The 24,203-nt window shown below is 43.9% G+C and overlaps 1 protein-coding gene across 1 annotated transcript in view; it reads left to right on the forward strand.

Annotated features, from left to right (window-relative positions):
• Nucleotides 1-24,203, forward strand: part of LOC137634744 (uncharacterized) — a 58,517-nt gene that overhangs the window by 30,396 nt on the left and 3,918 nt on the right. The window lies entirely within an intron of this gene.

The following is a 24,203-nucleotide window of genomic DNA, read 5'->3' on the forward strand; positions in this document are numbered from 1 at the left end:
ATAACCTATTTCATTCTTTTTGTTTTAACCCTTTTACAACTAGACTGTGGGACATGGAAAAGGGCAATCAAGTTCAAGTCATAAGCTTGCATCAACAAATAAGCTTTACTTTGCTTATATAAGAAATCTGTTTATTATAACAAACTAAGTATAGTATAGTACTTTAGTACACTGTAAAATATACCTTCGATACAAACCCATAGCTTGTAGCCGTTTTCTTTGTAAGGATGCTCTTCCCACAAACCTGAAGGAAGTAGCAAATCTGTCTCACCAGGGCAGCATCTTATGCTACATTTTGACCTGTCAAAACAACTCATTCCTCATAGGTTTGTGTTAAAATAATATTTTACTATATATTTTTGAAAAAAATTAATTTAATTGTTTTCGTTTAAAAGAACACCCATAACTTCTATCTAAAACTTAATTCAAGTAGCAAATGTTTGTATTCAGATTGGGTTAAGTCTTTAGACTACAAACTTTGATTTGTAGGCTACTCATACGGTACTTAGTGTTTCTACCTTAATAAGAAATGCAAGACTGGTAAGCTGTATCACTGAAGATATATTTGATTCTATCTCCAAGAGAATCACCTAAATGCTACATAACTCAACATTCACATTTACTGCAGGAGCAGTTAGGGGGAGTTGAAGGAAGTTGATGATAACATCTCTTGCCGAGTGTCCATCCCAGTTGAATAGAGTATTTATCTCTCTGCTTCTATTGGCCCCAAAGAGTACAACTCTAACCATTGTTGCATCCTATCCTCCAGTTTTTAGCAAAAGTTTGGGGAGCATCTCCAAACTCCTTCTGTCCTGACTTCCAGTACCCTGTATATTTTATTTTCAAAGCCACTAATGTGGATAAGGTTTGTTTCTCTTGAGCACTGACTTTTACTTGAATTGTTTTACTATTCTTCCCATCTTATTCTCTAATTAACATTTACTGCATAAGGTTTAAGGTATTGGAATAACAAACAATTCAAAAGGAAGGAAGGCAATAATGCATCTGTTAATTATTCTGATCTGTAAGAAAACTTTGGTGAATAACTACAATTTTGGCAATGAAAGTAATAAACAGGTTACTGTGTTCCTTATTTTAATGGCAAAAATTACCATATTGATAAGATTAGAAAATTGATAGAACAGAGAACAGTTGATCAAGAAAATGCAAGCAAAATGGTTGTTACAAATGCTGTATTTTTTTTATATATTTTCACAATCTCATTGTGGACTAGAAAAGCAGCATAATATTATTCATAAACAATAATGTATGCATTGAAAATGGTAGAAGCCATTTTAATCAAGTCAATAACTTATTTTGACATGGACAATTTGTACAGCTTTGACTACTGTTATTTTTTGTTGCCCAGGCAGCAAATTTTGAAAGAACAGTTACAGTTCTGAGTGAGTAACTTATTTGTTCATAAATTGATTGGTTAACATTGGTTTTGCTGTCTATTTTTTATGTTGTTCTTTCTGTTTTCTCATGTTGCTCCTGAGAATAGAATACAAGGATACTTGTTTCTCTTAAAACTGTTTTGTGTTTTCAATATATTTTCTAAACTGCAGCAAGATTTTTACTTATTCTGATAGCCCAGCAAGTATGCATGTTATAGACACCCCATAATAGGCATAAGGGGAATAAGAAGAAGTGAAGTCAGCTAAAGAAAGGTAAATTATTCTATGGAAATAAAAAAAGAATTCTCCCCATCTAGTAATAGTTAATTGTAATATAAAGTAACTGTGTGTAAATTTAAATGGTTAGCTGTTTATATATTTGTTTGGGTATATGAGGAAATCATCTATTGAAGATTGGCAAAATATGAGGGAATTAACTCTGGTCTAGAGCATCTGCTCATATGAGAACAAAAGGACCAATCAATCACCAAGACATTTGGGGTCTATACAAATTTGAAATCAATGTGAACACTCAAGGAGCTGCTGCTTCAAGTTCAAAGCCCAGAGCTTTGAACTGGTTCCTTTTCAAACGAAGCAGTGATACATCATGGAGTCATATGGAAGTACTGTATCTGAAAATATGTATCTTTCAGGTCTACAGAAGGCTCGGCAGCCAACATGGAAGATGTTGAACCGTGTCAAAAAAGAAAAAAAATATTTAGATGGTACAGGTTGATAACTGATCTCCAACCTCCTGCCAACTCTGCTAAAATCACCATTAAAGCCTTGGAATAGCAGTCATTGATGCCAAGTGCATTCTTTTTCACCCTCATTTCACCTCTATTGCTTCAAGGTTTGGGGGAGTTTAGAAGTAAGGTTTTGGAATAAGATTGCTGTGAAAATCGAGGAACATATTCCATGAAGGGCATTCTTTAATCTTCCCAAAGGATGTAAACTACTTAGGGCCTTTCCACACCAGTTAGAAAAGGGAGCTGTCTACCTTATCATCCGCCTACTTTCTTTCAGTTACCTCTCTATCAGGCTGAAACTCAAAAAAAATCCAAAGTGGCCAAGAGAGCTTTAAGCCATTTGTAAAGGGAGAAGAATGTACAGATATACCTCAACTTGCAGATGAGTTTCAAACTTGTTTGTAAGTTATCTTTGTTTGCTGGTTGAAAACTATAAGCCTAAACATCTAGTATTGCTATTTAATATCAAAGTTTTCTAGCAACACATTTTGGTGTTTGCAAAAGAAATCTTAACTAATGGTATTTGTCCTTTGTCTTATATAAAGACAGCAGATTTCTTAGCTCCAAACTTATCTGTTATTTTGCGCAAGATAGCAAGAAGAGAAGCTTTTAGCACTTGTTGGAGAATTGGTAATGTTACACCACTATGTAAATGTGTTTTTGGTAGCTCAAATCGAACTGATTACCGCCCAATTTCCATAAACCATATTATCTAAAGTTTTTGAACATCTTTTGGCAAAACATCCTAATAGGTTTGCTGAAGGTAATCATCTGTTCCCTAGTTTGCAATTTGGTTTTGTAAAGGTCTTGGAGCATGTGATGCCCTTCTTACAATCTCCAATGTTGTACAGAAATCCCTTGATTGTGGTCAGAAAGTTTGTATGATTGGCCTTGATTTTAGCGCTGCCTTTGACTGCGTTAATCGTAAGGCCCTAGTTTTCAAACTCAAACAGTTGGGAGTGGGTGGGTCGTTCCTTAGCATCATTATTGAATTTTTAAGTAATAGATCGCAAAGAGTTGCTGATAGGTATCATAGTGAGTATTGGAATGTGATATCTGGTGCTCCCCAGGGTAGTGTTTTTGGCCCATTACTTTTCATACTAGATACACACTACATGTGGTTTGGCCTAGAAAACAAGTTTGTTGCATATGCAGATGATGCTATTCTCTTTGCATCAATTCCATCTCCTGAATGTAGATCTGTGGTTGCCGAATCCCTCAATATAGATCTAGCTAAAATTAGTGCATGGTGCAAATTTAGGGGTAAGAAGTTGAATCCTAACAAAACTCAAAGTATGATTGTAAGTAGGTCAAGGACAGTGGCTCCTCAACATCTGGATGTCAGCATTGATAATGTTTCTCTAACTTTGTATGACTCTTAAGATTTTAGGTGTGATTCTCGATAGCAAATTTACTTTTGAGAAACATATTAGGGGTCTCTCTTCTTCAATTGCAAAAAAAATTGTCTTATTGTGAAAGTCTTTCAAGATTTTTGGTGATCAATCTATTCTGAAGAAGTGTTTTAATTCTTTCATTTTACCTTGTTTCGAGTATTGCTTTCCTGTCCCTAGAACCAAACTGGTTGGGGGTTTTTCTTCATTGGAATACGTGTCTCCCTACTCCTATACCGGAGTGAGGGAGATGAGCCAGAACCTTTCGTCCTTTGAAATAGGAAACTCGTTTATTGCATTAGAGAGTAGGAAGTTCCCTAGATCCAAACTGGTTGGTTCTTATTCTTATTCTTCCCTGGAATATGCTAATCTCCCTAGTCCTGTACTGGAGTGAGGGAAATTCATCAACCTCCAGTCAGCCCATCAATGATGAATAGGCTGACTTGGCCTATTATTTATACATTCCACCATCCTCCCCCTCATAAAGGGAGTATGGTGGGGGAAAACTACTACTGTACTGCCAGTGCCAAGGAAGGATTGCCAACATTCAAGCCCGAGATCTTGCATCCACTTCAGATAGCCCAACCGCAGAGGCTTCGTGGGACACAAAAGCATCTCCTTGTTATTTGTTATTACCATCCAATGCTTCATTAAGTGAGGGGATTGAGAGGATCTCAAACTTTGGTTGTGTGTCAATAAGTTCTTAGTATGGTCACAAATTCTGGCACCAAATTAAAAGACCTTCTGTCCTTCAAGGATAATTAAGTGAGTCCATGCAACTCACCACCTCTCTTTGCCAAAGCAACTGCTAGCAAAACGGCAGCCTTATCCATATTAAAACTGCCTAATGACCATATCAAAGTCTTATATGTATGAATGACGAGTAGGAGGCTTGAGAACACAGGTTACGTTCCATTCCAGGGGGCCTGGAATCCTAGGTTTGGCAAGACTGCTTGAAGCTCTTTATAAGCCAAGACAACTCCCACAAGGAGGAGAGAGTATGTTCGTCAGTCAGAAGACAATTATCAAGGATGTCGGTAGCCTTACACAGTTGTGACTGAGACTCCTCTCACTCATGACTGTGGAATGCTACTTGGCAAAGATCAACTAATAAGTCTGTTATCTCTGCTAAAGATGCCAAGAGATCGAGATAACACTTGGCTTGCGGCCATTAAGAGCAGCCAGGTTTAGTTGCTGAATCAGATTGAATAGGAGAAAGGCATATGCTACCTCTGATGAAACTGGTGGATTGCTCTACTATGAATTGCCACCAAGATGTGCTTCTGCTTTGTTGACTTACAAAGAGGCAAAATTTTTCCTTGCATGTTACAAAACGTGGATGCAGATACACTTTTTCTGCTGACCAAACGCCTAATGCGACCAGGTTGTTCAAGTGAAAGCATCATCCCTCCTTTGGTTGGATTTCACCAGTTGACTCTATCTTTAGCTTTTAAATCAATACTTCTCCATTTATCATCTTCTACTTCACACTTATTAGTCCTCAACTCTGTTGGCCTGGGTCTTCCCACTCTTCTAGTACCTTGTGGAGATCAGTTAAAAGTCTGGTGAACTAATCTCTCTTGGGGAGTGTGAAGAGCATGCCAAAACCATCTCCCATCTACCCCTAACCATGATCTCATCCACATATGGCACTCGAGTAATCTCTTATAGTTTCACATCTAATATTGTCCTGCCATTTAACTCACAATATTCTTTTAAGGGCTTTTTTTCTCAAAGAACAAAGAAAGAATAAGAAATAGAGAATGTGATTAAGAATAAAGAGAGGGTATTGGTGCTGGAGATAGCGGACATACATTGGAAAGAATATGTGAAGAATATTCTTGAGGATAATATAGGGGATAGACCTAGGTTGCATATACCAATGAATGGTTCAGAATTACTAGAGAAGAAAATAGTTGGTGTAATGAAAAAGTTTAAGAAAGGCAAAAGCCCTGGCCCATGATGGGGTAAATGCTACTGGTAAGTGGGTATTTTGGACTAAGAAAAATTGTAGAATTGGCTAACAAAATATATTTAACAAAGGATATATACCATAAGAGATGTACAGATCTATCTTCATTGCTATTCCCAAGAAACCAAATGCAGTAGAGTTCAGTTTACATAGGACCATCAGCTTAATGAACTTAATAACAAAAATAGTTTTAAGAGCAGTATTAAATAGGATAAAAAGTAGAATAAATCCAGAAGTTGCAGAACAGTATGGATTTACAGAAGGGAAAGGAACCAGAAATGTAATTCAACTTGCACATGTTAAAAGGGAGGGCAATAAAGGTACAGAAAGAGGTTTTATGTGTTTTATAGACCATGAAAAGACATTTGGTAAAATTAGACTCTCCCAATTTATAGAAATTTTAAATAGCTTAAATATAAATATTGACAGCAAGAACATTTGTCTAACTACCAACCTTTATTGGAGTCAGGAAGCTACAGTTAACATCGATAATCATGGATAGAAATAAAAAGAGGAGTAAAACGAGGATGTGTAATGTCACCAGACCTCTTCTCTATAATGGAGAAATCATAATGAGAAGTATATCAGGAATGGAAAGAATAAGTGTTGGAGGAGAAAATATAAATGATATTAGATTTGTAGATGAGAAACTGCAAACACTTCTTCACACAGTAGAAGTAAGTGTGAGACCATGGGACTAAAAATCAACATAAAAAAAATGGAAGTGGTAGTAGTATAAAAAATCTGGAACCTCCAAATTGCAATATCATAATAGTTTGAGTATCAATCAAACAAGCAAATGCCTTTGTATATCTAGGTAGTGATAACATGTGCTGCAAGATGTAATAAAGAAATAGAAAAAAGAATACTAAAGCAAAAACTGCATTCAAGCCTGAAAACCCCATTGACAAACAATATGTATGGTCCATTTTTACTTATGGCTCAGAGACATGGACATTAAACAAGAACGTTAAAAGTAAAATATATGGAGCAGAATTATGGTTTTATAAAATTTGAAGTTCCCATGGACTGGGAGAGTAACAAATGAGGAGGTATTGAGAAGAGTGATAAGGAGGCAGATGGAATTTCTGGGACATGAAATAAAAAGAGAAAAGATCAAACTTTTGTCCCTTACGGGAAAGATAGAGGGGATAAGACCAAGAGGACGGCAAAGGAAAAAGTTTCTGAACAGCCTACTGGAGGATGTAAATGAGAATGTAACAGCTGGACAGTTTATACAGAGCTAGCAACAGGGCCAGGTGGAGGCAATTGACAGCCCACGTCGAGGACATAGAAATTGTAGTTCTTAAATATTCAAATGATTCTACCTCTTTAATCCTTTCTCCTAATTATATTTCATCTTCCATTGCATATTTTGTTCTCATCATCTTTGTCTTCTATTTATCTTGAGCCCAACCTTCTGTGATATTTTATGGATTCTGGTAAGCAAGCATTGCAAATTCTGTAGTGTTCTGCTAATAAGGATAGCATCATCAGCATTCTCTATGTCAGCTAATTTCTTATTACCAATACAGTCCAATCATTCTCCACCTTCCAAAACTGTTTTATGCATTATTGAATCCATGAGGAGGGTAAACAACACATTCCCTTGTAGAATTCTGCCGTTCACTTGAAATTTTTTTGATAGGACTCCTCTAACATTAACTTTGCACTTGCTATGCTCATGAATAGACTCAATCAAATTTACATATTTAAGAGAAATTCCATTATAACGCATGATTGTTCCAACACGAAGTACTTACCTCAAACTACTTTCTTAGGACTATCTAGGATCTCCTCCCATCCGACCAGAATTTTGTGTAGTTTACCCTACTCCCGTTTTCTATGCGGGGCATCTCTGGTGGAGTAATACGCGCCCAGAGACGACCTGGGGTCAGAGAGCATGCTTGCTCAGGTCTCGCTCTCCAGTAAGTTTTTGGTCGCGTCGGCTTTAACACCCCAACACACTCTCTTAACCCAGTGCGACCCTTTGTGTCCCCGACCCCTTTGTGTCCCCGACCCCTTTGTGTCTCACGCGGTCCCCTCCTGGTCCCTTTGTGTGCTTCCCCATCCTTTCCCTCTGTGTTCCTGTGCCTCGCGGTGTATTACTAGTGCGTTATGGAGTATCCCCGTCGTTGCCCTGGGCCTGTGGCCGGCAAATCGTGTGGTGCTTTCCTCTCTAAGCCCGAAGTTGACCCGCACTCCTTGTGTTCGTCGTGTAGGGGCAGTGTGTGTTCCCCTACAGCCACGTGTCCGGAGTGCGAGTCCTGGAATGAAGTGCAGTGGGTGCGATACGGCACTAAGAAGAAGATGGCCTCTCGACGGTCCCCTAGGAAGTCCAGCGTCTCTTCGCCCCTTGCTTCGCCCGGCGTCCCGTCGGACAGAGTCTCTCTGCCGTCTTCCCCTACCCAGGGTAGGGGATGAAGTAAGTCTGTTGCGGGGAAGTAGCCTGTGGCCCTTCCCCAGGAGTCTGATTTTCCTGACAGTGGGATTGTGTCTTCGGTCCAGGCCAGTTGGGGGCCTGAGGGGGGGGGGGTGTATCCTGGGGAAGGAGCCCTGGTGAAAGCAGGTGCCGTCTCGGACGATCCGATGTGGGGTAAAACGGCAGCAGTCTCTTCTCCCGCCTCTTGGGCAGGTTTTTCAGGTGCGTCAGCAGCCGAGGGTGCCGCCGAGAAGAACGACTCACCGCCATCAGACACCCTCGTGTGGGCGCCTCCAAAGACGCCCTTCAGATCGCCCCTGAGGATGGAAGAGGAGTTTGAGACCTGGTTCCCCAGCGAGGAGCTCCCCCGCTCCCCTCCAACGCCTTCAGCTATGTTCCCGGCGGACTTCATGGAGCCTTCGTCGCCGGCCGAACCCCATGCAGAACCAGCAACACGGCAAGAATCAGGCCCTCCAACGAGGTCCTACAGGTCTTCGGGCTCCTCGGTCGAGACCTACTCCTACTCGTCGGAAGACGGAGCCCCGAGAGACCATAGGAGACGGCGAGATAGGTCCCTCAGGAGACGATCTTGATCGCGCTCCCATTCAAGATCTCGCCACGTGAGTAAATGTTCCAGATCCCCCAGGAGGAAGTTCAGGAGAAGTCTTTTGCCGGAGGAGGAATGGGTGCGAGTCTCCATTTCCCGTAGCCAACTCCTGGGGGTTGCAGCAGTCGCGGGCACCTCGGGATGGCGTCCCAGGCCCCGCTCAACGGTAGGTTTTGTCGACGAAAGGAAGTATGACCGACGGAGGGACTCGTCTCATCAGGCACCAAGGGACAGGCATAAGTCCGCGAAGGTTCCGACTCCACCCGCCCAGCGGGGAGAGTCGCCCCTTCGGTCTGGCAGCCGCGTCCCGACCTCAAGATCTTCGATGAGTCGTCCAGAACAGGAGAAACACCTTTCCTCGACGGGCGAGCCCGCAGATCCATGGTCCGCCGGAAGAAGAGATAGATCCAGGACGGAGGCCTCCGTTCCAGCGGCGATGCTCGTCCTACTGCCTGAAGCGAGGGGACTGGACCACTCCTGGAGGATGCCTCCTCCTCGTGCGGCTTCCCCCGTCGGAGGTCCTTCGTCACAAGAACTGGGACGCCCAACGGAGAAGGTAGAGGACGGGGAAGAAGGTTCGCCAGCGGAGGTTTCCGCATACAGGAGGGTGATAGGCCTCAACCGACGGCACCATAGGCTGGACGAACCGGAGCCCTCTACTGACGTGGTCTGGCTCTCGAGCCTCAACAGGTTGGTGGATGCGCCTGTACAACAGAGGCCCTCGCTAGCCCCCCTTTAGCAAGAGATGTGAAGCTGGGATTGGCGCACGTTAGCAAGGTCGTGGCCAACCATGCGGAAGCCCCCAAGAACCAGAGCGGATCTAGACTTCTCCAGGGCCTGAAGATGCAGTCCCGGTTCTACCTCCCGGAAGGACACCGCGCAGGGGCCTGCGCAGTGGAACCAGCAGTCGCCATCTTGGGACAGGGGTGCAGCAGAGGAGAGGGCTACCACGGCCCCGGTTTGTTTCTCCCCCGCGGAGACTGCCATGATGGAGGAGCTGTCCAGGGACTTGATCCACGTGTCATCGTGGCTGGATAGGTGGGCCTCCATGCTGGTAGGGTTCCAGTCCTCGCATGACCTCGCAATCCCGGAAAATCAGGCCTTGCTGAAGGAGCTGATTAGCTCGGGAGGTAAGGCCCTGAAGTTCCTTTCCCATCAGTCTATAACACAAACAGCCAACTGGATACTGAGGAAAAGGGACACAGTGCTCAGCAGGCTTGTAAGGAGGCTCCCTGACAGGGAAGCGAGGTCCCTGACGAGCCTTCCACTGTGGGATGAGTCAGTTTTCCCCCCTCAAGGAAGTGGAAGAGATGTTGGATAGGGTGAGGAAACTAAAGGATGTGGCAGAACCCAGGCCCCCTCCAGCAAGAAGACCTACCCATAGAAGAGCTCCTTCTGACGTCCCTCTCCCTCCTCGCGCCTCACCTAACCAGCCCAGGAGAGACGCCCCTACTACATCCTGGCAACAACCTTCGCAGCCCTCCCGTAGGGGAACGTTGGCTGCGCAGTCAGCATTCAGGCCCTCTATTCAGCCGCCAGAAGAGGTCGTTCGGGCCGTGCCTCTCGAAGGAGATAGGGAGAGAGGCCCCCTACTCCTGCCGAAGCCTCAGGTGGGGGGATGCCTCAAACATTCTTGGCAAGCATGGCGGGACCACAGATCGGACCCGTGGACCGTGACAGTCCTGAAAGAAGGGTACAAGTTGCCCTTCCTGGTGGACCCCCCACCTCTGATACCAGATCTACAGGCGGAATGGTTGGCACCGAAGGACCCCTTGAGAAGGACGGCCCTGCAAGAAGAAGTCTCTGCTATGCTGGCGAAAGGGGCAATGGAACCAGTCAAGAACCCAGGTCCAGGGTTCTACAGCAGACTCTTCCTGGTGGAGAAAGCGACAGGGGGCTGAAGACTGGTCATAGACCTCTCAGCCCTCAACAGGTTCGTGTGCAAGACTGACTTCAAGATGGACACTCCGAAGTCGGTCCTAGCGGCCTTGAAGGAAGGAGATTTCATGATGTCCATAGACCTCAAGGACACATACTTCTAGGTCCCTGTCCACCCCTCCAGCAGGAAGTACCTAAGGGTAAAATGGGGTACCCAAACATTACAGTTCGAGACCCTCTGCTTCGGTCTGTCCACAGCCCCTCAGGTCTTCACGAGGATCTTCACGACAGTCTCAGCCTGGGCGCACGAACAGGGCATCCGCCTGATTCGGTCCCTGGATGACTGGTTGTTGCTTTCAGCCTCGAGGGAAGCACTGAGGGGGCAAGGTGGGAAACTCCTGCAGTTCTGCAATGTCCTGGGTATCACCATCAACCTGGAGAAGTCCCAATTGATACCCTCCACCAGGATGACCTACCTCGGGATGGTCCTGGACTCCCGGTTGGCAAGAGCATTCCCTTCCGCGGAGAGACTGGACAACCTGAGCCAGATCCTACGGCCCTTCCTGTCGGGTCAGCCCAGGAGAGCCAAGGACTGGCAGAGACTGATAGTTCACCTCGTGTCATTGGAGAAGCTAGTCCCACAAGGGAGACTCAAACTCAGGGGAGTACAGTGGAACCTGAAGGAGGCCTGGAACCAGAGAGACTCCCCGCACAAGGTGGTCTTGATGTCCCCGGAAACGAAGAAGGTCCTCGAGTGGTGGCACAACACATCGAACACCCTCAAGGGGATGCCCTCTGCGGCCAATCCTCCGGAGATGCTCCTGTTCACGGACGCATCAAAGGAGCGTTGGGGTGCTCATCTCCTCGACAGCACAGCGAGAGGAAGATGGGGAGCCGAGGAGAAGAACCTGCACATCAATGTACTGGAAATGATGGCAGTGCAAAGGGCATGCCTAGAGTTTGTTCAGAAGCTCCGAGGAAACACCATGGCACTGATGTGCGACAACGCCACAGTGGTGGCCTACATAAAGAAGCAAGGAGGACTAAAATCGAGGGAGTTGTGCGGCCTCACGTTGAAGTTCCTGGAATGGGCCGAAAGGGAGCAGATCAAGATCTCCGCCAGGTTCATTCCAGGGAAGAGAAACGTCCTGGCCGACGGCCTCAGCAGAATGGGTCAAGTGGTGGGGTCCGAGTGGTCCTTGCACCCAGAAGTGGCCAAGACTCTGATTCAGAAGTGGGGCTCGCCAGTAATAGACCTCTTCGCCACCAGGCTGAACGCACAGCTCCCCGTGCCAGATCCAGGAGCGGCGTTCGAGGACGCCTTCCAGCATCCTTGGGACAACCTCGACGTTTATGCCTTCCCTCCCTTCGGAATGGTCAGACAAGTCCTCAACAGGGTGAGGAGAGCGTACAAACTGTGGATGACTTTGGTAGCGCCCTGGTGGCCGGAGAGAGAGTGGTTTGCGGATCTAAAGGAACTGGCGCACCTTCCACCTTGGCCCCTTCCGGACAGGTCAGACCTTCTCCGGCAGCCACACTTTCAAAGGTTCTACGAAAATCCTCGGTCCCTCTGCCTTCACGCGTGGAGGTTATCGAGCGTCTCCTGAGGAAGGAAGGGTATTCGGCGAAGACCGCAACGAGGATGTCGGGTGACCTGAGATGGTCGTCAGCCACTGTGTACTAGGCTAAATGGGCGACCTTCACGAAGTGGTGCGTCGCAAAGAACATCAAGCCGTTGAAAGCCTCCATCCCGGAGATAGCGGACTTCTTAGTCTATCTCAGGGACGAGGTAAATATGCCCATCCCAGCCATTAAAGGAGTCCGATCCGCCCTAGGACAAGCCTTCCTCCTGAAATGCATCGACCTAGGTTCCTCCAGACACATCTCGATGCTCATCAAGAGCTTCGAGCAATCATGCCACCCTCAAGCGGTTAGAGTGCCCCAGTGGGACGTGGCTAGGGTCCTGAAGATGTTGTCGGAACCTCCCTTCGAACCCCTAAAGGACATCTTAGACAAGGAGCTCACCCTCAAGACAGTTTTTCTGTTAGCACTGGCATCGGCAAAACGGGTAGGGGAGCTTCATGGACTTTCATACGAGGTGTCACACTCGAAGGGCTGGCGTGAAGCTACCTTCAAGTTCGTACCATCCATCGTGGCCAAGACCCAGAACCCAGCAGTCTGGGACCCCAAGTTTGAAGGCTTCTCGGTGCCGGCAATCCCACGTTCAGACAACCCGAAGGACTTGCGGCTGTGCCCTGTCAGAGCAGTACGGAAGTACTTGGAGAGGACGGCTAGGCTTAGACCCGAAATCAAGAGTCTTTGTTTCTTCAGGATTAGTGAAGAAACCAGTCTCCAAAAACACGATCTCCTTCTGGCTACGGCAAATGATCATGAGAGCCTACAGTAGCGCAGGGATTCCTATTCCGGGTAAGCCTAGACCCCACGACATCAGAGGTCTGAGTACTTCGTTGGCCTTTAAGAAGAACATGGCAGTCGGCCAAATCCTGCGGGCGGATACTTGGGCCAATCAGTCAACCTTCACAGCTCACTACTTGAAGGAATGCTCGAGGAGGTCCTTGGACAGATTCTCTCTCGGTCCCATCATTTCAGCGCTTCAAAAGATTTAAAGGTGTAGCCCCAGGGTAACCACAGGCAGTAAGTCCAAGAGACACAGGTTCCTTCCTTACCCCCCCCCCCCTGTTCCCTTATTACCCTCCCTGAAATGACACTAAACCCTTTAACTACCAGGGCATACATCTTAAGTGAATGGATACGTCTCCGAGGATTTTTGCAGAGGTGAGTTACTTAGACTCTAAGATAGTTTCTTGGGTAGTTTTCCCTATTTCTCGTGTTTTCTCTTGGAGGGTCAGCAGAACCTAGCCTCCTATCTAGGTTCCCCCCTTGTCTCTCCTCATCACGGTCTCTGGGTCCTGTGGTACACTCCCACCTCCTAAGGTATAAGTCTCCTAAGAAAGTAGTTCGAGGTAAGTACTTCGTGTTGGAACAAATCACAAATTTTAAGTAATTTGTATTTTTCCTAACAGTATTTACCTCGAACTACTTTCGGGTTATGGCCCACCCATCCTACCCCGAGTGCCTTACAGGACTTAATAGAAACCTACCTGATAAAGCTTACTGGAGAGCGAGACCGGAGCAAACATGCTCTTTGACCCAGGGGCGTCTCTGGGCGCGTATCACTCCGCCAGAGATGCCCCGCATAGAAAACGGGAGTAGGGTAAACTACACAAAATTCTGGTCGGATGGGAGGCGATCCCAGATACTCCTAAGAAAGCAGTTCGAGGTAAGTACTGGTTAGGAAAAATACAAATTACTTAAAATTTGTGATGTTTTCACAAAATTGGCTGGTGCACACTATCAGGTTTTTCATAGTCCAAAAATGCCATCAAAAGTGGATTTCTATATTCTACACATTGCTGTACAACATATCTTGAAATGGAAGTACAACTTCTACCTTTTCAAAATCCTGCTGGTTCATCTCTTGCCTTTTCATCAATCTTTAGGAAAATCATGCCATATATTTTCATGACAACTGATGTAAGTGTGATGCCTTTATAATTATTGCAATCAGTCAGGTCTTTTTTTTTTGCCATTTTCACCAACACTCCTAGCTCCCATTCATCAGGTTTTGCCTCTTCATGCCTCATTCTACAAGATAATCCTGTAAAAATTCTGGGAGTCACTTCATTTTCAGCCAGTATCATCGCAGTAGTTATTCCATCGTAACCAGGGGCTTTCCATCTCCTAACTTTTTTAACAATAGCTTTGATTTAAAACACACTGAATTCATTCATGGGCACATCAAGGTCTTCATTAGCTTTTGGTATATCAATCAAATTATTCCCTTCGTATCTCCTATTCATAACCTCACTAATGTGTTCCATCCAACATTGCCTTTCTTCATCCTCTGTTGTAACAGATCCATCTCTCTTTTTTTATGGGTATATGCTTTTTTGCTCCTATAGAGATTTCATTAATAATTCTATGAGCAATTCTTACACCATAGCTACTCCCTGAATTCATGGCTTTGTCAGCCTCTTCTGCTTTCCTGTCTAAATACTCTCTCCAGTCATTCCTGTCTTTTCTTTTGACCTCTCTATCAATACTGGATTACTTAGCTTGCTTTACCTTGCAATTTTCATTACTTCCTCGAAAATTCTCAACAATCAATTTTTGTCTTTGTCTACTTTTTATAGTATATCAAGTGTCAGTTGATATCCATGGCTTTCTTATAACTGCATGTCCCAAAACTTCACTACCAACTAACTGATATATGTTCTTAATATCGCACCATTCTTCATTAATTGTCTGCTCTCTGTCTCTCAAAGTGTCTAAAACTGCAAATCAATTCCTAAATTCAATTGCAAATGTTTCTCTATGCTCATCTTCTAGAAGCTTGGTTGTATCAAACCTAGATATTCTATCTAAATTTCCGTTGGGCGCTTTCAGTTTTGATTTCAGTGTGACCTTAAGGAGCTGGGTGATCACTACCAATATCTGCACCTCTATAGCTTCTTACATTTCTCAGTCTTCCTTCTCTTTTTATTAATGGCAATGTGATCTATTTGATTTTTTAAATTGCCATATGGTGAAGTTCATGTGTATTTGTGGATGGCCTTGTGCTGGAAAGACTACCGCCAATAACAAAAGTGTTTGTTGAACAGAAACTTATAAAATGTGCTCCATTTTCATTTGCAACTTTGCCAAGACCTTCAGCATTAATCACATTCTCTATACCTTGATTATTCTTTCCAACTTTAGCATTGAACTCACCAATTACAATTTTCATATCTCTTTGAGATCTCATCTATTACACTCTGCAGATCTTCATGGTATTCATCTTTCTTTCTTCTGAAGAATCATTTGTTGGTGCATAGCAAACTATAATACTCATACTGCACTGCTTTGATTTAAACTTTGCAAGTAACACTACTATTTACAGCTTTCCACTTAGTTAATGCCTTTTTTGCTCTTGGTGTCATCATTATTCCTACCCCTTCTCTTCTAATGCCATCTGTCCTTCCTGAATAGATATATAAATTGCCTTGGTCTAAGGTTTCCTTACCAATTCCCTTACAACATGTTTCACTTAGGGCCAGGATATCCAAACTATATTTCATAAATTCATTCTCCATTAGCTATAACTTCCTAATCTAATTATGGTTCTAACATTCCAATTACTAATTTTAAATCAGTCTTCAGTATTTATAAACCGGGAGATTCTTAGCACCCCACTACGCCCGGGACTGGGGACTATTCTGTCATTTTTGTTTTCCATAAACTAAATCCTTAGAAGATTCATTTTTTAAATTCATCAAAGGATAGCCTGTTCCTTGTTATGCGTAGTGCCTATCTAAGGCAAGTGTCCCCTGTCGGTCCTTACTAATTCCAGTAAGATCATCCACCAGGTGTCAGGAGTAAAAACCAAAGAGACATCTTGTCTATTGCCTTAATCCCAATCCATTATCCTGCTGCCAGTGACTTCTTCCAGATTTAGGGGGCATTGCCTCCACACCCAAAGTTCTCGTTGCTCATTCGCTAATAAAACCATTGGCAAACATGGATTGCTAAGATATACCGCCTATCACCATGGTTTCTTTAGTTGGTGAGAGCAGTTCAGCAAGCAGTCTCTGGACCAACTCCATTACCACTGTCTTACCCTTCGCGAGTACTCCTCGTATCCCTCTTTAGGTGTCAGATTCCTCTGGGAAGGTCATTCTACCATTTGACCCGAGATGTAGAAGTTCTACTATGAGGCAGGCTCCTCCCCCTACTGTCCCTCTCACTCTTGCGCAATAGCGTTCATCAAGATACCAACGGTACCTGGACTCTAAGGCCTCTAACATCAGCCTAGACCTGGAGTTGGAAATATTGAGAATTATACCAATTAACCCACAGAAGAGGAAAAGAGGGCAAAGGCCACCAACCCTCTTTAAAGTGGAAGACATCAACTCAGTTACTCAGTGGCCTGATTGGTAACGTCTCTGCCTTGTGTTTGCCAGTTGGGGATTCGAGTCCTGCTTAGTCTCGTTTATGAGAGCCTACAGGTCTATTTGTTGAGTCATCAGCAGCCATTGCCTGGCCCTCCCTGGTCTTAGCTTGGGTGGAGAGGGGGCTTGGGGGCTGATCATATGATAAATGGTCAGTCTCTAGGGCATTGTCCTACTTGATAGGGCAATGTCACTGTCCCTTGCCTCTGCCATTCATGAGCGGCTTTTAAACTGGAGGAAGGTGAGTCTAGACTCGTCAACGAGGCATAAGAGAGGGTCGAATGCACCTAAGCAGTCCACCTTCAAGAAGCAAGGCCCCAAGTAGCCCTTTCATGCAAGAGGAGGTGGTGGTGATAAACATGGACGTTCCCACTGGTGGGTGGGCATTCCTCCTACCTGTTTAACGGTGGGAGGATGCCTACAAACCAGGTGGCAGAGGTAGATGAAACACAGAGCCAAACTTTGGATGATCTCCATCCTCCACCCGGGTTATCACATCCCGTTCAATCTCTCACCTCCTTTGACTCATCATCCATTGATATTGTGTTCTTACGTGAAGGGGTCTGCAAAGGAACAGGCCCTTCAGGCCGAAGTCTAGAGTATGCAAGAGCAGAACACCCTCCAAGAGGTCTTAGATGGATCCCAAGGCTTCTACAGTCGACTTTTTCTTGTAGAAAAGACGTCTGGAATATGGAAATCAGTCATCAATCTCTGCCTTGAACAAGGTTGTTCAACTAACTCCGTTTAGAATGAAGACATCAGACAGGTTATAAGACCAAAAGACTTCATGATAACACTGGATCTGAAAGATGCATACTTCCAGATACCAATCCATCCATCATCAAGGAAGTACCTAAGATTCATCCTGAACCAAAAAATATACCAGTTCAAGCTGCTGTACTTCAGACTGTTCATAGCCCCCCAGGTGATCACAAGGATCTTCTCCCTACTGTCAACCAAGTCTTACAAGAACAGCATTTGTCTATTGCGTTATCCAGACACTTGGCTGATTCTAGCGGACTTTCTGGAGACCCTTCTCCTACACCGAGACAGGCTTCTCGAGTTTTTCCTCGATCTGAGGATCTTTGTAAATCGTGAGAAGTCCTCTGTGCAACCATCTCAGAACCATATATCTTGGGATGCAAAAAGACACCCAACTAGGCACATTCCTTCTGTCCAAAAGCAGAATAGAGAAGCTAAAGCAGGCAACGCGCCCCTTTCTGATGCAAGATGTCTATGTGTTCCCCCCTTCTGCCTAGTAAGGATGCTACTAAACAAAGTAATTGGATCACAATGTCTGTCAATGACTCTCATAGCTCCGATGTGGCAATATGCAGAATAGCTTCTGCACCTTCTACATCTGCTTACAGAGGTACCTAATGTTCTCCCTTTTCACGCCTGGAAGTATACTGTATCTCTTGGCGAGAGGCTTTACACAAGCAGTTGCTAAAAGGATGTCTGGATACTTGTGGGAGTCGTCTTCCACCATCAGGTGAAGGGGTGGTTGATGTCGTGGAAAGGGTATTACTCCTCTCGACACCACTATCCCAGTGATAGCAGAGTTCATGTTATACCTGCGGAAGGAAAAACTGCTCGATTGAACTAGAGCAATTCTTTTACTGGGATCCTGTGTGTAAATTCATTTTCCTCCCAAGTTTTAGTGGAACAAAGCCAAAGCCAATGCAGAGGCAATGGCCACTTCTTCCAGGACCACATCAAATGCCTTTTTCATGTCAGTCTCATTGGTCCCTCCCCCAATTTTGATGATCTTTCATACAAACACAGCCTGGTTAAGATGGCCAAGGTCATTCAGAGGAGACCTATGCAGTTGGAAATGGTCCTATTGGTTTACATCATTTCACATAAATATGTTGGAACTGATGATGATCTTTCAGACGTAGAAGAGACTTGATCCTAAAGGAAACTCTCATATAAAGATTTATATAGACAATCAGGCAATTGTTTGCTAGGAATCCTGCTTGAGAATTCCCAATGTAGTGACTTCCGATTATGAGGTTCCTTCAGGAAAGGAATTTGTTCCACTCGGCATCCCGTCTGTCTGGCTCTCACAAATGTAGTGGCGGACACCCTGTCCAGACAGACAGTCCTGCAAGTGGAATGGACCTTGGATAAGTGCTCTTTTCAGGAAATTCTAAAATTAGTTTCAAATCTCCAAATAGATCTGTTTGCAATAAAAGAGAACCACAAGTTTCACTATACATAGCTCTTAATGTGGATTCTCAGGAAACAGTAAGATTTCCTCCGATTCTAGATTGGAATAGATGGTAGTCATTCTATTTATTTCTTTCAAGTTTGATTTCAAAGACTGAATATTCTTCATGAATTTTCAGGGACAGCTCTTCTAGTAGGTCCTTTGTGGCCAAACAGCCTTTGGTATCCACTGCTTCAGTTTCTGAGACCAAGGATTACACCTGCTTTGGCTTGCACTTCTGTATCAGAAAGTAAGGAATCATTTTGATTTCGCTTCTTCCTTTCTAACCCAGAACCTTCATGCTTTGATTTTCTCTTCCATATTTGTGGGTGGGATTGCTCAGCTCATAACTTGACATATTTCATGAGCTGTAAAAGGTCCTCATCCTTGAGACACTACCAATCAGTGTGGAAAATATGAATGGATTTTCTGAAGAAAAGGTCATCTTGTCAGATAATCCCAGACAGTCCTCCTTTCTGGTCTGCCTCTTTGAGGTTAGAAAGTTCCAGCCATCAACAATTTTTTCATACAATTGGCATTGACAGAACCTCTCAAGTGGGCTTTTGAAGTGGATTTAGACTTGTACATGTTTCGTAACAACACCCAGTCTTTTGCTTTGCATCAACCATCTCCACCAATACCAGCAGAATCTTAGTCTCTGGATAGAGTTCTTCAGTAGTTTTGCAAAGTTAAATAATTCCTCCAGCTTCCTTAAAGAACTTTTGCAAAAATCCATATTTCTTATACCTTCAGCTTTAGAAGCAAAAGTCTGTAAACTTGGTGCATTTCAGAGAAATCAGAAGTTCTGTACTGCATGTGTATCACACACACTTATACACTGTAACGGTGTTGCTGCTGCTGCTGCTGCTTTGATGGCTTCCTTTTGTTTAAGAATGGTTCCTATCATAGATGGATTTTGGCCATATTCCTTAGTGATCATACTCAACTGCATGGCAGCCTCATACTTCTTGATCATCTCAAGCATCGTCTCCATAGAAAGCATCTTCTTCCTCTTTCCCTGCACATCTGTATTTTTCTTGGGACCCATGGCTAATAACGTACGAGTTGAATAAGGCAACACTACACAGTTCAGTAACTAACAGCATGAAAGCAAAGTTACCAACACAAATTCAATGTTAACGATAGCACTGACAAAACAAAATGATTGAGGGATGCCGATGCATGAGGGGGTAGATGCTGATAAATAGAAGAGCAGGATTATTTGGCGGTAACTAGCATCTGAGTCGGGAGATAACCAATGGGAGGATGGTGGCGAGTTTACGGCAGTTCTCGTACCGTACCTCGTTTCGTAGCATGAAACATTTTTTATAATATGAAGCAAATCAATCTTCAAGTCTTGTTTCACAGCATGAAAATTTCCTATGCAGAAGCTTTTGTATCAAGAGGTATTACTGTATACTTAAGATCCTTAAGAGAACAATCTTCATTGTTCACCGATGAGGCATAATGTAAGACCTTGTCCAAAGACCAAGAGATGGGCTTTGGTGGTGCTGCGGGTCTAAGTCTAGCACATGCTTTCGGAATCTTGTTAAAGATTTCATTTGCCAGATCCACTTGGAAGGCATATAGGAGAGGTCTAGTCAGGGCCGATTTGCACGTATTTATCGTATTGGCCGCCAACCCCTGGCTATGAAGGTGGACAAAGAAGGACAGACAGAAGTTCACAGAAATTTCTTTCGGTCCTTTTGATTTAACAAACTCCACCCACTTCTTCCAGGAAGACTCATATTGTCTTTTAGTAGACTTAGCCTTGTATTCTTCTAAGAATCCTATATTGCCTTCTGAGATCCCAAACCTTTTTCTAACCGCTAGAGCAAGAAATCCATGAAATGAAGGGTTTGGGTTTTCTGTGATAAACCGAAGGCAGTTAATTTCTGAACCTTCGGAAATATACCTAGGATCGGAGCTAGGACCGGCCTCATCTAGTCTATCAGACCCATTAGAGGAACCTTGTATGGGGCTATTTAGCGAGGTAGTTTCTTGACGCTCGTGATGAAGAGGTCGAACTGCAGTTCCGGGACTTGTTCCCATTTGGGAGGGAATATGTCTGCATCCATGGACCATTCCAACTCTATCGCCTTGGAACGTGATAGAGTATCCACCGTCACATCGTGGATCAAATGTAAATGAACTGCTGTTAGGTGCCATCCCTTTAGGAAAAGGATGGGTAACATCACTAAGACTGTACGAGACATTCGATTGTGACGTCTTAATATCGCTTCGGTGTACCAGCTCAGACGTAGGGAGTCTGATCTGTGTGGAGGGTGCTTCCCCGCCCACGAAAGGACCAGCAGAGTCCTGGGACTTTCGTGTTTTAACTTTTGTTAAAGAAGCGATTAAAGAGGGACCGATCTCAGTCTTTTTTTATCTCTTCAAGCGTTTGATGCATGTTTTCTCCAGGCCCTTAACGCATCTTTCCGATGTGCACTTTTCACTAGGTCTGTCACTATTGCGAACTGGGGAAAGTTTAGCACTTTTCCTTGTTAGCATTTTGGGAATCTGATCGATTAGCTGAATCTCCTGACAGACCTCGCGAGCTCCTTTTAACTTCCCGAGGGAAAAAGGGGCTAATGTGACTGAGGGCTTCAATGGTTTTTTAGCCATCGAAACCCTAGAGCTGGAGAAAGTCGAGACTTCTAGAAGCATATCTTGCATCTGTGATGTCCCAGGAACCGGGTCATCACTATGAATATACTTAGGACTGTGAGTCTGATACGTATCTATTCTAGGATGAATGTTACTCTCCGTGACATGAATCTCAGGCAGGAGGAAGGGGGGTGGTTGACTGGAAGGTTCTAGAGGACACCTTTCAGGTCTGTCAAGACTACGAACACCCTTAGTTGGAACAAGGCCCATATGTTCAGAAGGATTAACATTCAGAACTTGTAGATTATTATGAACTTGTTGAGTAGCGACAGGTTCAGAATGACTCAGAGACTTCTTGAGTCCTTCCTGTGAACACAAAATAGCCTTCCCTGGGACTCGATGAGCCGTAGCTTTCTTACTACCTGTATGCTCTATAGCTCTCAGGTATACTCCTCCAGGAGGGTTTTGAACTGTAGGAGAAGGTAAGGAGATAATAGTAGGGACATTTCTGTTCCCCATCAATGGCTCATCTTGAATAGGCTCTGGACCGAAGGATCGAAGGTCCTGCTATCCTGAGGGAATGTTCCTCCTAGCCGAAGCGTCTTTATGCTTCGAACTGCCTGTAGGTTTAGACTTTTGACCATCTGCCTGTAGCATCTTGGTCACTAAAATAATGGGCTGTTGTTGAGCAGCCCAGATATTTTCAGTATTTTCAATCTTTTTAGGTTGGGGACCCACAACCACAGAAGATTTTCTCTTTGAGGGAATGCCCCATTTTTGGGGAAGACTTATGTTTTCCATGGCGGCATTCTTAATTACTTCCTTAATGACCTCTTGTGGGAAGAGGTCTTTACCCCAAATGTTGGAAGATATTAGCTTCCTTGTTTCATGTTTCACCGTTGCAGCAGCAAACACAAACACTCTACATGCTCTCCTAGCCTTCACAAAGGTGTAAAGGTCCTTTACCAAGGTAGCCATATGCATTTTGGCTAAGACCATGAGCATGTCTGGGGTGTTCTCGTAAGTTGAACACAACTCTATGTAGTTCTGTAGAGAAAGGGATGTCGCCAGTCTCTCCTTTGACTCGTGTTCATTAAACGAGCAAATCGGACAATTTAGGGAGACGTACATTAAATTGTCGGCTTGCGACATCCTTGTCTAATTTTCCTACTGAAAATGTCAAATGGACTTCCTTCCAATCCTTTTCCTGTCCGGGAAAAGCTGTTGACAAAGGCTTGCACTCATCGAGTGTGGGACATGACTCAACCGCCTCTACAGCTTTGGTAACGGAAGTAAATGCCTTCCTCATAAAGGGGAAGGAGAGTGAAGCAGGAGCAAGAAAGGAAGAGTGTACGTTATTCAGTGAGAAAACCGTCGTCTCTGAATAACCCACCTTCTTCAGATTATCTGAAAGGATAGTCTTGCCTTATCATGATCAAGAATCATGACCTCCTTTTGTTCCGTTCTTTTCCTTGTCTTTGGTTCGAACCTCAGTCGAACCCAACAATTAGGGAAAACCTCAGAGCTTGGCCAAAATTGGATTTTGTCCAAGGGAAGAGTACCTATTTTCTCTGAAATGAAGAGATTGCCATTTGAAATCGACATCTGCTCCGCAAACCTCCAGGGATTGGTTAAGGAGCATGAAGGAAGGTGTTGATTCATGGGTCGTTTAACTGACCCGTGGGAAGCAACAAGAGGAGCTTTACGAGGTTCTATCTTGTGTTTTACTTCCCGCTTTTTGCTTTGTTTACTAAAGCTCTCTATCTGATTCTTCAGTTGGATACATAATTGTACCACATTATCCCATAGAGGGGTAAAAGACGAAGATATTGACATCGATGGCTCTTTAGCCAGCAAAGGCGGAGGAAAGTCCGATACAACATATTTCTCTTCTACCTTAGGGCACTTCTTACCCTCGATCCCAAAGGTTTTCTCGCCATCAGGGAACGTAGTTGACTCCTGAGGCACTACTATTTCCTCACTTAGCTCTGGAAATAATAGCTTACGCATCCTATCATTAGGTAGAAAAGGTCCCGGAGAGATCTTTTGGAAGCCTCTCACCCAGTTACGTAATTTATACTGTGCTATATCCTTAGTCTCTGTAGACTTGGGATTATCAAAACCTTCAGACATCAATGTCCAACATATATTGCAACCCCGTGGGTTCCAATAATGTAGGGATCCGGCCACCGAGCGAAATCGCTACGAATAAAGGAATGGCCACTATCGTAGGGATGGTGCTGTTGTGCTATCGATAGTAGTAGGGAACGGGGATGGCCTTTGAAGGGCCCCCCTTTTATTTTTGCCACACCTCCTCGAACGTAAACTCTATCTGGGGTGCAGATTGCTATGAGGTGTGCCATTACGTCCTTACGCGATATCCCTTCTTAGAATTTCAAGGGATATTCGTTCCAGGAGTTAGAATTCTGGGTACCTTCGGTAAATTCTCTGGGATATATCACTGTAGTCACATATAACCTAGGAAGCTACTAATGAAGGAACTTCCATCAGCACGACATGGCTTGAGCCCAAAATTTATACATTATAGAATACTTCTTGTGTCACAGGAAACGAATGGTTATTTTCTTTATGTTTCTGTATAACGTAAAATCCATTATTACTGTCGAGTAGTTTTATATCTTTCGATGGCTATTATCATGGAATTATTACGGAATAACATAGTCACTTCAATAAATGCATAGATTTTTTTTTTTACACAAAATCGGAGTGCTTTGTAAATATACATTGTAGAACAATTCTTGTGTCTTATGAAATACAGTAATTGGATATTTTCATTACATTTTTGTATAACGTTCAAGTCCATTATTACTAACGAGTAGTTTTATATCTTTCAACATCTATTTATAGTGGAATTATTATGAAATAATATAGTCACTTCAATGAATATAAAGTTTTTTTATACTTCAAGTCACAGTTCTTTACCATTATTTAGAGATAAT

Source organism: Palaemon carinicauda, chromosome 45 (genome assembly GCF_036898095.1).
Source record: "Palaemon carinicauda isolate YSFRI2023 chromosome 45, ASM3689809v2, whole genome shotgun sequence".
NCBI lineage: Eukaryota > Metazoa > Arthropoda > Malacostraca > Decapoda > Palaemonidae > Palaemon > Palaemon carinicauda.